Here is a 14171-nt window from a genome sequence, read left to right on the forward strand (position 1 = left end):
ACCTACACATTCTGCTTTAAGGCATGAGACAAGCCTGGGTAACAGCTGTGCTTTGTCCTTTTTCAAGGTTTGCCATACATCCGAATTTTCTGGACATATCCAGAAAACTGTGGTTGGTAGCAGTAGCTGGGTGGAAATTGGGAAAATGTTCGGGAAAATCTGGATGCATGACAACCCCATGTCAGCAGTGTTGTTTTTGCTGATTTTCCATAAAAATAGCTCAACAACTTTTCTGTCCGGTTTTTCACTGTTTGAAATACGGCAGCCCTATTTAAACATGGGGACCAACCACTGCTTTGTTATTCTTGAATCCCAGCAATGACCTGACCTGCAACCTCCTTTTTTGAGACTGCTATGACTAAAATAAATGCAGACCTCATGGCTGCAACATTCACACCATTATTATTATTATTATTATTATTATTATTATTATTATTATTCCTCTTCCTCCTGCCACCTGCTTTGTCTAACATCCAGCCTGACGAAGAGTGAAGTTGGAAGCTTGCTCACTATTTCATGAGATCTGGCTTGCTCCCAACTATGAATTTTGAAGCACACAGTGCTTCCCACATTTCAATATGTTACAGGTTTGGTGTTTTAGCAGTTAAAGTTAGGATTTTGGTGGGAAAGGAATGTAGCAGGTGTTAGTGGTAATAAAAATATCCAAATGCTGTTTCTCTGCCCCACCTTTCCAGGCATTTGATGTTAATTCATCATGATTGAACATAATGTATATTTTATATGTTGTATGTCATGAAGGCTTCTAGCTTTACAATAAATTACTCACATACTTTAGAAATTCTGTTTAATCTTTGTGGCATCAAATGCCGCATACAGATGATTTTGTGGGAGTCTTCTTTCAGATTTCACTGGGAAGTATATCTATTGCTTCCAAAATAACCTTCCACCTCTGAAATGGATACAGCATGCCTAATAATATTATGTCATGGAACTTTAAAGTGATGATCTTCACCCCTGAACCATATCTGATAATAGGCTATAATTTTTTAACAGCACCCATTAATATTTTCTCTGCCTTCAGTACGTTTTTATTGGACATTGTGTGTGTGTTTTAAAATTGTAATGGGAACTGAAGACAAATGTAAATTGTTCATGCATCCAAAATGAGGCAATTTTTTCAGGATTTTAATTGGCTTTTTGGCATTGGGACATTCTTCCTTATCTTCAAGAAAATTGACACCTCCAAACGTTGTTTTGCAAATGTGACTTTGAAGGATGCTTTTACCTCTGTAACTGATGAATTGGAAGTGAATCCCCTGCTTTCGTCTTTGTTTTCCGCCCCAGCATCTAGAGTTGGGGATACTGGGAAAGGGCTGGGCTTTTGGGGGGGGGGTATTAAAGAGTGAGATGGAACAAAGCCCCTAAGTCACAGCAAGGTCCTCCCGACAAGGCTGAGCTTCCTCGCCGCTCATTGCAAAAAGTAACCACTGGTTTGCAACCAGAAATTAAATGGTCACCATAGGAAAAAACGACCCCGTCCCCTGCCTAAACTTGGCTTTGTTTGTTTCGTTTGTGCTGTGAGATCAGTTCGATTCGGAGGATGGGAGAGAAGGCGGGAGGAGGAGATTGTTATTGCAGGTTCTCTTTAAATTAAAAAAAAAGGGTACCTCTTTTGCACTGTGACTGTTTCCTGCTTCTGGGGTGTGTGTGTGTGTGTGTGTGTGTTCTCGGGAGCAGGAAAGAGGAGCTGCAAAACCAAGGGAAGTGAGTGCGAGGCAAGAGGCTATACCAGGCCAGCCAGGAATGAGATTTCAAAACATTTCCTCCTCCTTCCAGAAATGTGATCGCCGTTTTCTTTGGGCAACGGGGAGGTGTGGCGGAGCATCCTTAGGCCACAGAAGGTGAAGCCACCACGTGGGACGCGTGGCGGTTCTGCCAGCCTGATGATGATGGCACACTTCGTGGCGTGAGCCCTGGGGGAGGGGGAGAGAAAGAGAGAGAGAGAGAGAGAGAGAGAGAGATCGGCTGGATCTCGAGGAGGGGGAGAGAGAGAGAGAGACACCAAAGAGGGGGGAGGAAGCCCCTGAAGAGAGCCTCCCCCCTCCCCCCAGCAAGCACCCACTTCTACAGCTCCTGAGGATGGAGGATCTTTCCCCACCAAGCGGGGAGGTGATGTAAGTCCAACCCTCCCCACACCCTTAACCTCGCCGCCTCCCTGCAAAAATAACCGGGGGAGGGGGGTGTCGGGGGGAGGAAGAGGGGGGGTGTCGGTGGTTGCATAAGGGGCGGAGGGGAGAGCATCCGTGGGGGCAGCCGGTAGTGGTGCCTCCCCACCAACGCGCTCTCCCATCGCTGCGTCCTCCTGGTGGAAGAGGATGATGATGATGATGATGACGAGGCTGTTCCCGGGAGAGGGGAGAAGGTCCCCCCCTCTAACTCTGGGGTGGGGGCATCGCAGGACAACCCGCTCAGCTGGGGGCTCCGGGGCCTCGGCCCAGCGCCTGGTCGGCGGAGGCGCTTCCTTCCTTAAACAGACAAGATCGCCTTCCTGTTGCCAGGCTCGCTCCATCCCAGTTATTTGTGCGATGCTTGCCCCCCCCCCCCAGCATCTAACTGTATGGCGAGCCCCCAGCACTCCGTGCCCTAAATCTGCCCCTTTTGATCTCCCCCCCCCACCTCCCTATCTGCTTCTCTTGCATGCTGACCCCTTGCAGCTCTGCTCCCCCCCTCTTAGTTATTCCTCAGATCTGCTGACCAAGCGCCCCGTCGTCCCCAAGTGCCTGCTGCCCCTTAACTTAGCATTCTACTTCCCGCCCCCCATCAAGCCCACCCTTTCCCCCTTCTTGTCTAACTGCAGGCCAGGTGCTGCTCTCCCTCAACACCCATTTTCCATCGGGAATTATAGAACTGCAAGTTGGAAGGGACCCAGGGGAGGGTTGCATTCTGCCCCCTGGCCCAATTTCACATTGTCCCCACTCTGGGTTTTCTTCCCAGCTGGTTTACCCCACCTGGCCCAGCCCTGTCCCGGTTGCTTAGTGTCCATCTGATAAACTGCACCCGCTCCCTTTCATAGGACTTATACTAAGTCAGTATTGTCTACACTGGCTGGCAGGATCGAACCTGGGACCTTCTGCATGCAAGGCAGATCCTCTCCCATTGAGCTACAGCCCTTTCCCCTGACTCTCCCGCGTTCCTTACCTTCCACCCCAACTTCATTTGCATTTCCTGCTCCTTGGGATCTGTGCTGCACCATATCCTAACTGCATTCTGGCCCCTGTGCCCCCCTGGCTGCCCTAATCTCCTGCCAAGAATTAGGAATTAGGTTCCCACATTCACATTGTATTTGCTGGCCAGCTGTTTTCATTTCCTTCGCTGTTCAACTGTGCATACCGCCCTGGATCAGGGCCTCCTCCATTTACCTGCCCATTCAAATCGAATTGCATTCCTTGCGATTCCCACCACCCATGCTGTATGCTGGTTACTATCCTGCTGTGTCCCATAAACTGTATTCTGATTCCCTTACCCTAGACTTGCTCCCTTCTCATCTAATTGCTTGCTATTCTCCTTGTCCCAGAGATTTGTAGCACTATTCCAGTCCCATTGGACTTCAGGGAGCATGCTACCCACCCAAAAATATATATCCATGCAATTGCACGATGAATTTCCTGTTTGGTTGCTTCCATTTTTCCCTAACCTGCTGATTCACCCCACGCCCAGGAACTTATTTCAGTTCTTCCATTTTTAAAAAAAATATTGACCCTAAGCATATTCTCTACCTCTGCAAAGCTGAGTTTGGGGCTCACCCTTTGGAATTTGATTTATGAAGCAATAATAACAGAGAAGAATGCCTCTGAGTACATACAGAGTACAAATGCCTCAGCAGTGAGTAGCCACTGCTTGTCCCTACGTATTGAGGATGATGGAACTTAGCCCCAGCCAACCATCCTTCTGGGTCTGCGAAAAACAGGCCCCTCTGTTGTTTTCCTGTGGTTTTGCATCTGTTCCTTAATCATATGTATTGTTGAGCATTGGTAATATTGCCTTGTAACAGAAAAGGTGGGAGGACTGAGCTGGTGTGCTTGAGGACGGAGTGTTTTGTCTCTGAATCCTTCATCCCTGTGTTCTTCCATTCCCCGCCACCCAGCTCCCTAAACATCAGACTTCTGCGATCCCTTGCACCCACACCATGGTCCCTTGCCAGGGTTTAATGCCAGTGCCCCAGTCTTAAGAGGTGACCTTAGTTATATCCTTCCCTGGGTGGGAAGGCAGGATGCAAATTTAACAAATAAAAGGGTGTAGCATTTGCTAAATAGTGGTGCTAAATTATGTTTCCTACTCTGTTGCTCTTAAGCGGTGATCTGACAGGGCACAATCTGCTGGGAACTTCTCCAATGCAGCCCCCCATTGAGATGAATGGGATCTTCGCAATACAATCCTCTGTATTATTTTTCCAGTGCTGGGTCTGTGCAACATGTAATAGATGAGAATGCCTTTGCACATGTGCAGAGAGCTCATTGTAGACACTCTATGCATGAGCAGTCAGAGGGAGGCATAACTCCCTCCTAAACTTTCTACATGTTCATTTTTTCTATCTTATATTTGAACGAATTCTTAAACATTCATTGCCTGCCCCAGCTGTGGTCTGAGGCGACCAGTGAGATTTCTGGAGCATTTTCACATTGTCCCCGATTATAATTATTAATAATTATTATTTATTTAATTTATATACTGCCCTATTCCCAGAGGTCTCAGGGCAGTTCACAAAATAAAATCAAAATAGAAAAACCTCAAAATACATAATCAAAACAACAACAACAACAACCCAATAACACCCCCCCCCAAAAAAGCCACCCAACATTTTAAAAGGGCATAGGATGTCAATCAAATCAAGCAAAGGCCTGGTTAAAAAGGAATGTTTTTGCCTGGTGCCCAAAGGTGTATATAATGAAGGCGCCAGGCAAACTTCCCTGGGGAAAGAATTCCACAGGCGGGGAGCCACTGCAAAGGAGGAGGAGGCACACGAAGAAGGGCCTCAGAAGATGGTCTCAGGGTCTGGGTCTTCTTCGTCTTCTTCAGCAATCACTCATAGCCGAGTAGGTTCACATGGAAAGAGTCTTGAGGTACTGCGGTCTTGAGCCATTTAAGCATTTATAGGTCAAAACCAGCACTTTGAACTGGGTCCGGAGCCAGTGCTACCAATGTAAGGATCAGTGTAATATGCCTGAGTTCATCTGGCACATTTTGAAGGGTGAAAAAGTGTTTGCTTTAGCGATTCTTTCCCATGTTTAAGAGGCAACCTTCTACAGCAGTGCTGTGCTGGAATTTTTTTAAAAAAATTTAAGTGCAGCGTTCTTTCCCCTGCACGCATTGTGTTCACCTCGTTGATCATGGCCACATAGGGGAAATGGAGCATTTATGGTTTTAACATGAAATCCTCTCGAACATCTTCCCACTTAGTGGCTACTAGTGGGATCTGCAACAAAAGCGTGTGTCTCTTGTCCTGGGCGCCAGCCAGCCCTGCCCTGCCCTCCTCTGTTCCAGCATGCGAAGCTGTAATAGACTCAAGCAGGCCAGTTTCCCTCTTTCCCTTCCCTTTTCAATGTTCTGTTTTTCCATTTCAAGCCGGCATTCATCATTCCATGGCTCTTCTTGGTTACACAGAGTATTCCCAGTCCTCATTAGGCTCTTTGTTGTGTAGCCTTCTTGAGGGCATTTTTCTTTGGGCTACGCTTGTGGTTCCCCCAAACGCTTTGATAACTTTCCTATTGTTTATCAGTGGACCCATTATGGATCCTTTGCAGTTGGCTGGCGTGGGGGGGGGGGTAAGAGGTTCATGAAAAGAGGCAGCTGCCTTGCGTGCTTCCAGGCGGTCTCCTCTGGCCTGGCCTGATCTTCAAACCCGACCTTTGGGCTGTGCCATCTGTGCACCGAATCTACAATGGCATACGGAAGAGGAATTCTCGGCAGCTACCCCAACCGTTATAGACCTTCATATGTTATGCAGCAGCAAATTCATATTTGGGCTGTGTGTGTGTGGACAGCTCTGGCCAATCCAAGACTCCCTTGGCATGTGAACTTGTGTGGAGTATAAGCACATTTCTTGTATATCTTTTGTGTATAGCACCAAGTGCATTTTTTGTTTGCATAACACATGAAGAGAAAGCGAGCATGGACAGGTCTGTGTGGTTTCTTCCTTCACATCATGCAGGATAAAAAGGTAAAGGGACCCCTGACCATTAGGTCCAGTTGTGACCGACTCTGGGGTTGCGGCACTCATCTTGCTTTATTGGCCGAGGGAGCCGGCGTACAGCTTCTGGGTCATGTGGCCAGCATGACTAAACCGCTTCTGGCGAACCAGAGCAGCGCACGGAAACGCCATTTAACTTCCTGCAGGAGTGGTACCTATTTATCTACTTGGACTTTGATGTGCTTTTGAACTGCTAGGTTGGCAGAAGCTGGGACCGAGCAATGGGAGCCCCGAGCAATGGGAACCCCGTTGCGGGGATTCGAATCGCCGACCTTCTGATCGGCAAGTCCTAGGCTCTGTGGTTTAACCCACAGTGCCACCTGCGTCCCTTATCGTGCAGGATACTGACTGCAAAATGTAGCATTCTGAGAAGGTTGGCGGCTTCTTCTTCTTCTTCTTCATCTTCATCTTCATCTTCATCTTCATCTTCTTCTCTCATTGTGAAAATGTGAAGTTTCTAGATCTTGTGACTGTGTGACTGTCAATAGAAAGAATATGAAGAAAGCTTAGAGAATTTAGTACATAGATAGATATACGAATGGGGTGTTGTTGTTCAGTGACCGTTACAGCTCTTTCAGTCTGGGAAAAGTAACCGCTCTTGAACCCTGGAAAGCCATGACCCGTCCGGGTAAATAGTACTGAGTTTACATAGTCTGCTGGTCTGACTTCCTGAGTTCCTCTGCCCACCCTGACAAGTAGAAGCGGAATAAATTATGACGAACTGTGCAAATGTAATGCAGACATTCTGTTTCGTGAACTTTTATTGAAGGCTTCAGAATCCAGCTTTCCTTGGTCCAGAATTTTACCCTGCCAGATTCTTGGGTACAGGACATCCTGTCTGGGCCAGGATTAGGGGCTGGTCTACGTTGCCCCATGGAATCCTTCCCAGCTCAGTGATTTTAGGTAACACTGTGTACCAGCTGCTCTTAGAAAACAGTGTCCCTTCTGGCTGTGTTCCTTTCTGATGGGACCAGAGCTTCTTCCTTCCTTCTGCCAGTTACTTGGCTGTGACGAGGAAGATTTTTGCCTAATTGCTTTCAATTCCCTGGCCATCGTTCTTTTTCCATTTCGTGGCTGAAACAGCATTGGGCAGAAGGAGCGGAGCTGATTCTAGGGAGAGAGTGAGAGAGAACAACAACTCCAAAAGGTTTCACAGCCTATAGGTGCCGATATGTCACATTCCCAGGTCCGCTATAGAGCACACAGAGCACACAAAGAAAGGTGCCTTATAGCAGGTTAGATTATTTGTCTATCTAGCTCAGTTTGCCTACACTGACTGCCAGCAGCTCTCCAAGGTTTCAGGCCTCTGATCCCCCAACCTGGCACTCTCCAGATGTTTTACACAGTACAACTCCCATCAGCCCCCAGTTAGTATGGCTACCATGGCTGGGACAGATGGGAGTTGTAGTTGTTTTGGGAGCACCAGATTATGGAAGGCTGGCCTACGCTGGATGGCCCAGGAGGAAAACAGAAAGAGTGAGAAAGGGACCAAGATAAAATGAAATACAGTGGTACCTCGGGTTACATACACTTCAGGTTACAGACTCCGCTAACCCAGAAATAGTGCTTCAGGTTAAGAACTTTGCATCAGGATGAGAACAGAAATCGTGCTCCGGCAGCACGGCAGCAGCAGGAGGCCCCATTAGCTAAAGTGGTACTTCAGGTTAAGGACAGTTTCAGGATAAGGACGGACCTCTGGAACTGCCTTATACCACGTCAGACTGCCTATCTATTTAGCCTGGTATCTGCAGACTCTAACAAACTCTGGCAGTGGCTTTCCAGGGTTTCCAGCAGAAGTCTTCTCTATCATCTGCTACCTGATCGTTTTTGCTGGAGGTGTTGGTGATTGAAGCTGGGGCCTTCTCCATGTAAGCAGATGCCGTTATCCCTGGGGATGGACAGATTAGTTTGTTTCTGGCCCGTGCCACTGCTACATGTGTTCACTTATAAATTTGCTTTGTCCCTGATTCTACATTAATGCCTGATTTGTGTGGGTGGGGGGATAATCTGCACACACAAAAATCACATTTTAATATGCGTTTTTAAAACACATTTACCCTTGAAACATGTTTAGAAATGCAGATTTTATCTCAAAATGAGTATTTTTTAAAAAACACCTTTTTTATAGCTGAGAACTGCATCAAAGCATTTGGAAAAGTGCACAGTGCAGCTCAGAACAGAGCTATTCATTAGTCCAATAGTTGTGGATCTGGTCAGTCTGTATCAGAATTTGCAAACATTAGATTCCTCACGCACCCCTGATCTGTGGTTCCTTCCTTCCTAATTTAAGACTTGGAACAGCATCTTGCCTTGCTTTGTTCCTTGTTCTTGTCCCTCCCCCTTTTAATGTTTGGTCTTCGAGGCATGGGTGGCGTTCCTCTTTTATGTTGTTAATGATGCATTTCTATTCTATATATGTGCGTGGGCTTTTATTTAATTGAATGCATTTAAATACTAATTCTTTTGGTAACCACAATTCCAACCCCCCTCCCCAAACAGAAAAAGGCACATTAGAGAATGGGGGCGGGGGGGGGGAATGGAACGTAGAAGGGAAATAAATTATCTGCAACAAGAAATGCTATATAGGGGGAAACCCTTCAAAAAAACACACCCCATTCCTCTTTGCTTATCTGAATTTCAGTTTTCTTTGCCTGGGATTAGCTGGGAAATATATCTCCTTATTATCAACTCACCTTGTTAGGCAGGCGATTGGGCTGGCCGTTGATTTAATTTAGATATGTTTTGCTTAACACTTCTGACAGTTCCCTCACCCACCCATGGGATTTTGCCCATGCCAGCAAGGAGGCCATGTGACATGCAGGGCACTCAGGGAAGCCAATATACGGTATCTAAGTCCCATCTTTGCTAGGAAGTTGTTTGACAGCCTTGAGCAAGTCACTTGGACTTAGTTGTCTCTCTCCTCCCCCCACCATCACTTTGTAAAATGATCATAATAGCAAATCATCTCAATTTGCATGCACACACCATACATTCAACTTGCTTGGCTTCCCCCAAATAATCCTGGGTAGTGTAGCTTGTTAAGGGTGCTGGGAATTGTAGCTCAGGGGGGGTAAACTCGTGTTCCCAGGATCCTTTGGGTGGCAGCTTTGTTCTTTAACTGTATGGTGTGTATGCAGTGGGCCGATAAACCATCAGCCGTTTAATGGATTAATAACTTTGCTAGTAGGGATAGCTATATATAGGTGCTTTTAGAAATACTGAAAAAATGTGCAACAAGTTATTTGCATGCCCCCTTTCGCGATACAAACCCATCCAAGGCAGTTTTCAAGTAATGCAAAAATACATAAAATAAAATAAAAACCCACAGCAAACGAGAGAGATAGAGATGAATCCTTCCTACAGGGAAGTTAGTGGTAGACTGAATTAACCAAACCTAGCACTCATAGCCTTCTTGATTTTTTATCGTGTTCATTCGGAACTCCACGTAGTTTCCCACTTTTTTAAGCACATGGGTGACATTTCTCTCCATCCCCATGAGACAGAAAGAAGGTGGTCACAGAAACTGATGTTTCAAGAGACCTGGGTGAAGGTCAGATCCCTAGAATTACCATATCTAATGCTCACCTTTTCTTTGGCCAAATGACGTTGCGAAAATTAAGGTGCTCATTAGATTCTGTTAAGTTGTGGGTGAACATATCAGACGACACAGCGATTCTTCAAACAGCTCTTGTTTATTCACAGGCCAGAACAGAACTGAACTGAAGGGTTCAGCCAGCCTGCTTATATAGAGCTCCACTACAATGCAGCTGTAACCACTTTCTGTAACTATCCAATCACTGAATGTCACTTTCAGTCCTCTATTTGCATATGTGGACCTGAGTGAAAACTATCTACAGTATCCCCCTGCTGGCCCAGGGTGAGAACTTCAGTACATAACAGATTCGATGGCACATTTACATTCTCCACCAGCAAATGCTCTTTTTTTTTATTTTTGCTTCGAGGTTCTGAAAACTGATGCCGCATTAGATTCAAGTAAATACGGGGTAATAATACCTGTACAAGCCTCCAAAAGCCCATAGAGCTGAAAGAGGAAGTGGGAAACTTCCTCCTTTGGCTCTATGTACTTTTCAAGGGAGAGGGTTAAAAAAGGCAACTGGCCATTTAGGAAGGCTTAGAGGTTAGGCTTTAGGATAACAACATGAGAGCAAAATGCAGCCATCCTGTGGGTTTTGGAATTGACTTTGGATTTCTCTCTTTTTTAAAAATTCTCCTCCTCTCTCTGTTTCGGATTGCCAGTTTTTACCAGCCCTGCTCTTCTGCCTCCACTGCCAGCCTGACATGGAGGAATTTAGCAGGAGAAGCTAAACTTCTAAAGTACAGTCATACCTTGGTTGTTGAATGCCTTGGTACTCGGACGTTTTGGCTCCCGAATGCCGCAAACCCGGAAGTGACTGTTCCTGTTTGCGAACTATTTTTGGGAAGCCGAACATCCAACGGGGCTTCTGCAGCTTCCAATTGGCTGCAGGAGTTTCCTGCAGCCAATCAGAAGCCGTGCTTTGGTTTCTGAACGTTTTGGAAGTCAAACGGTCTTCCGGAACGGATTCCGTTCAAGAAGTGAGCGTGGCCGCTCAGTAATAAATGGGAAGTTGGCAGCCCAGTGTTCACAGTTGCCATGACAGAAGAAGAAGAAGAAGAGTTTGGATTTGATATCCCGCTTTATCACTACCTTAAGGAGTCTCAAAGCGGCTAACATTCTCCTTTCCCTTCCTCCCCCGCAACAAACACTCTGTGAGGTGAGTGGGGCTGAGAGACTTCAGAGAAGTGTGACTGGCCCAAGGTCTCCCGGCAGCTGCATGTGGAGGAGCGGAGATGCAAACCTGGTTCACCAGATTACGAGTCTACCGCTCTTAACCACTACACCACACTGGCTCTCAGGATGACAGGATACGTGGCTCCTCCGCCATGTGATTCTGGAGCCGCTAGGCCTGGACCCTCTGCTGCATTTGAGGCCTTTGACGCTGCCCCTTATTGCTCCCACAGCTCTTTCTGCCAACCCACCCAGCTGGGTGCTCAGCTTGCTCCACTGCTTCAGCAGTCGGAGACCAAGAGGGCACACCCATCTGCCTGGCTTCTGGCTCAGAAAGGAGTAAAGGTAAAGGTAAAGGTACCCCTGCCCATACGGGCCAGTCGTGTCCGACTCTAGGGTTGTGCACCCATCTCACTGTCCGGAGACACTTCCGGGTCACGTGGCCAGCGTGACAAAGCTGCATATGGCGAGCCAGCGCAGCACATGGATACGCCGTTTACCTTCCCACCAGTAAGCGGTCCCTATTCATCTACTTGCAGCCGGGGGTGCTTTCGAACTGCTAGGTTGGCAGGCGCTGGGACCGAGCAATGGGAGCGCACCCCGCCACGGAGATTCGAACCGCCGACATTTCGATCGGCAAGCCCTAGGCGCTGAGGCTTTTACCCACAGCGCCACCCGTGTCCCCAGAAAGGAGTAGGTTTCATTTATTGGCTGGCAAGGGATGAGAACCCTGCACGTCCTCAGAGGCACTTGCTACACCCAACATTTGTGGACTGAGCCCTGCCCAAGAAATCTGCGTTAAACTCCCTATTTAGCCAGATCTGACCCGGCCCCCTCCCCCATGCTGGAGTCCTGAGCTGCTCCCACTTTCAGTTGTTTTGACACAATACATGGTCAGTTTCACTCCCAAAGCTTCTACGCAGCAAAAGCTTCCTTGTCAAAATGTCTCTGGAAAGGGAGAGTCTCTTTCAGCTATTTTATTTATTTATTTATTTTTGGACTGGCTGTAGCTCCAGAGTCAAGCACATGAGAAAGGCTCCGGGTTCAGTCCCTGGTACCTCCAGGTAGAAACGGCAAAGACTCCTGCCTGAACCTGGAGAGAGCCATTGCCAGGCAGTGTAGACAATGGCGAGTGTCCTTTCCTCCCTGTAGCCAACCAAGATGGGAAGCCTGCAACAAGCACTCTTCTCACCTGTCCCAGCCACTATCTTCCAAGAATTTCTCCATTTCTCTTTTTTAAAGCCTTCCAAGGTCATGGCCAGAACTGCCTCTTGTGGGTGTGAATTTTGCTTAGCAGTGTGAAGAAGTACAATTTCACTTTCATGTCTTTCACTTTCTCCTTTGTTATCATTACCTTTCTCTCTCAGTAAGTAAAGGTAAAGGGACCCCTGACCATTAGGTCTAGTCGTGGCCGCCTCTGGGGTTGCGGCCCTCATCTCGCTTTATTAAGCTTCCGGGTCATGTGGCCAGCATGACTAAGCCGCTTCTGGCGAACCAGAGCAGCGCACGGAAACGCCGTTTACCTTCCTGCAGGAGTGGTACCTATTTATCTACTTGCACTTTGAGGTGCTTTCGAACTGCTAGGTTGGCAGGAGCTGGGACCGAGCAACGGGAGCTCACCCTGTCACGGGGATTCGAACTGCTGACCTTCTGATCGGCAAGTCCTAGGCTCTGTGGTTTAACCCACAGCGCCACCCGCGTCTCTCAGTATTCTATTATGATTTCTCTTAATATTATTTCTTACTGTGTTTGGGTAAGGAACGCCCTCCCACCAGATGTCAAGGAAATAAACAACTATCTGACTTTTAGAAGACATCTGAAGGCAACCCTGTTTAGGGAAGTTTTTAATGTTTGCTGTTTTATTGTGGTTTTTAATATCCTGTTGGGAGCCACCCATAGTGGCTGGGGAGGCCTGGCCAGATGGGCAGGGAATAAGTAATAAATGATGGTGATGATGAACAGTTTGAAGGACCCTGTGTGAGATACAGGGAAGGGAAGATCTCCCACGGTGAGAGGCTGAGATGATCCCAGGTGAGTGCTTGGAGGGTACATCTTTTTCTGTATGGGACAAAAGTTAAGGTACCCTTGTGAAATAGAATCTTGTATTCTTTTACAAGAATACGCTTGTATTCTCTTGGCTTCTTTTTTCCTTTCTATTATTCTTCGTGTGGGTTAGCTTGTCTTGTACAGTGGTACCTCGGGCTAAGTACTTAATTCGTTCCGGAGGTCCGTTCTTAACCTGAAACTGTTCTTAACCTGAAACACCACTTTAGCTAATGGGGCCTCCTGCTGCCGCAGCGCCACCGGAGCACGATTTCTGTTCTCATCCTGAAGCAAAGTTCTTAACCCGAGATAATATTTCTGGGTTAGCGGAGTCTGTAACCTGAAGCGTATGTAACCTGAGGTACCACTGTATTGCATCGTGGAGAAAATTTAATAAGATTTTTTTTAAAAAGTACTCTTTCACAAAATGCATGTAGTGGGATAGCTCAGTTGGTTGAGCATGAGACTGTTAATCTCAGGGTCCTGGGTTCAAGCCCCACTTCGGGCAAAAAGATTCCTGCATTTCAGGGGGGGTTGGACTAGTACTAGATGAGCCTCGTGGTCCCTTCCAAATCGACAGTTCTATGATTCTATGAATGTAGAGCTGCACAGAAAGATGCTTCTGTTTTGGCCTTTAGTGGTACAAGTCGTCCCAGGTTAAGCCCCCAGTATCTCTTGGTAGTGAAAGACCCCTGCTTGAGAGCCAACTGTCAGTCATTGTAAATAAACAGTAGCTTGGTTAGGTGACCTGATTTGGTATCAGCAGTTTTCTATCTTCCTTATCTGCACTGATAGTAAGTACAGAGCCGGTAGCTGGTAACTACTCCAGATTTTGCTTCTCATCAGACGAGGGGGTGTTCTTGTAAATGTGGCGGAAGATTCATTCATTCGTTCGTTGCAAAAATGCCCCAGCCTTTTCTGTTTTTTCCTGAATGGCGCCTGCAGCCTCATTCTTCTAACAAATGCACCCACACCATCCACCTTAAATGCGCTGTTACGCCGTCCAAGTTGCTGCAACACAGTTTGGACTCCCACCTTTTTCCTGCGTTTGCTGCTTTTTCCAAATCTGATACAGATTTCCCTTTCTTTGCTGTTGAGAGCTTTTTCCTCTTTTTTTAAAAAAAATCCTGTCTGCGTGGTGTTTTGTTTTCC

The 14171-nt window shown here is 47.0% G+C and overlaps 1 protein-coding gene across 2 annotated transcripts in view; it reads left to right on the forward strand.

Annotated features, from left to right (window-relative positions):
• The first annotated feature begins 1599 nt into the window (after positions 1–1599).
• Positions 1600–14171, forward strand: part of TBKBP1 (TBK1 binding protein 1) — a 60609-nt gene continuing 48037 nt past the window's right edge. For both annotated transcript variants that reach the window (XR_014150695.1, XM_081837880.1), the window contains exon 1: positions 1600–2135. The gene's annotated coding sequence lies outside the window, so the exon portion shown is untranslated. The remainder of the gene's footprint in view (positions 2136–14171) is intronic.

The sequence above is a fragment of the Podarcis erhardii genome, assembly GCF_964252035.2.
Source record: "Podarcis erhardii genome assembly, chromosome: 13".
NCBI classification, from domain to species: Eukaryota; Metazoa; Chordata; class Lepidosauria; order Squamata; family Lacertidae; genus Podarcis; species Podarcis erhardii.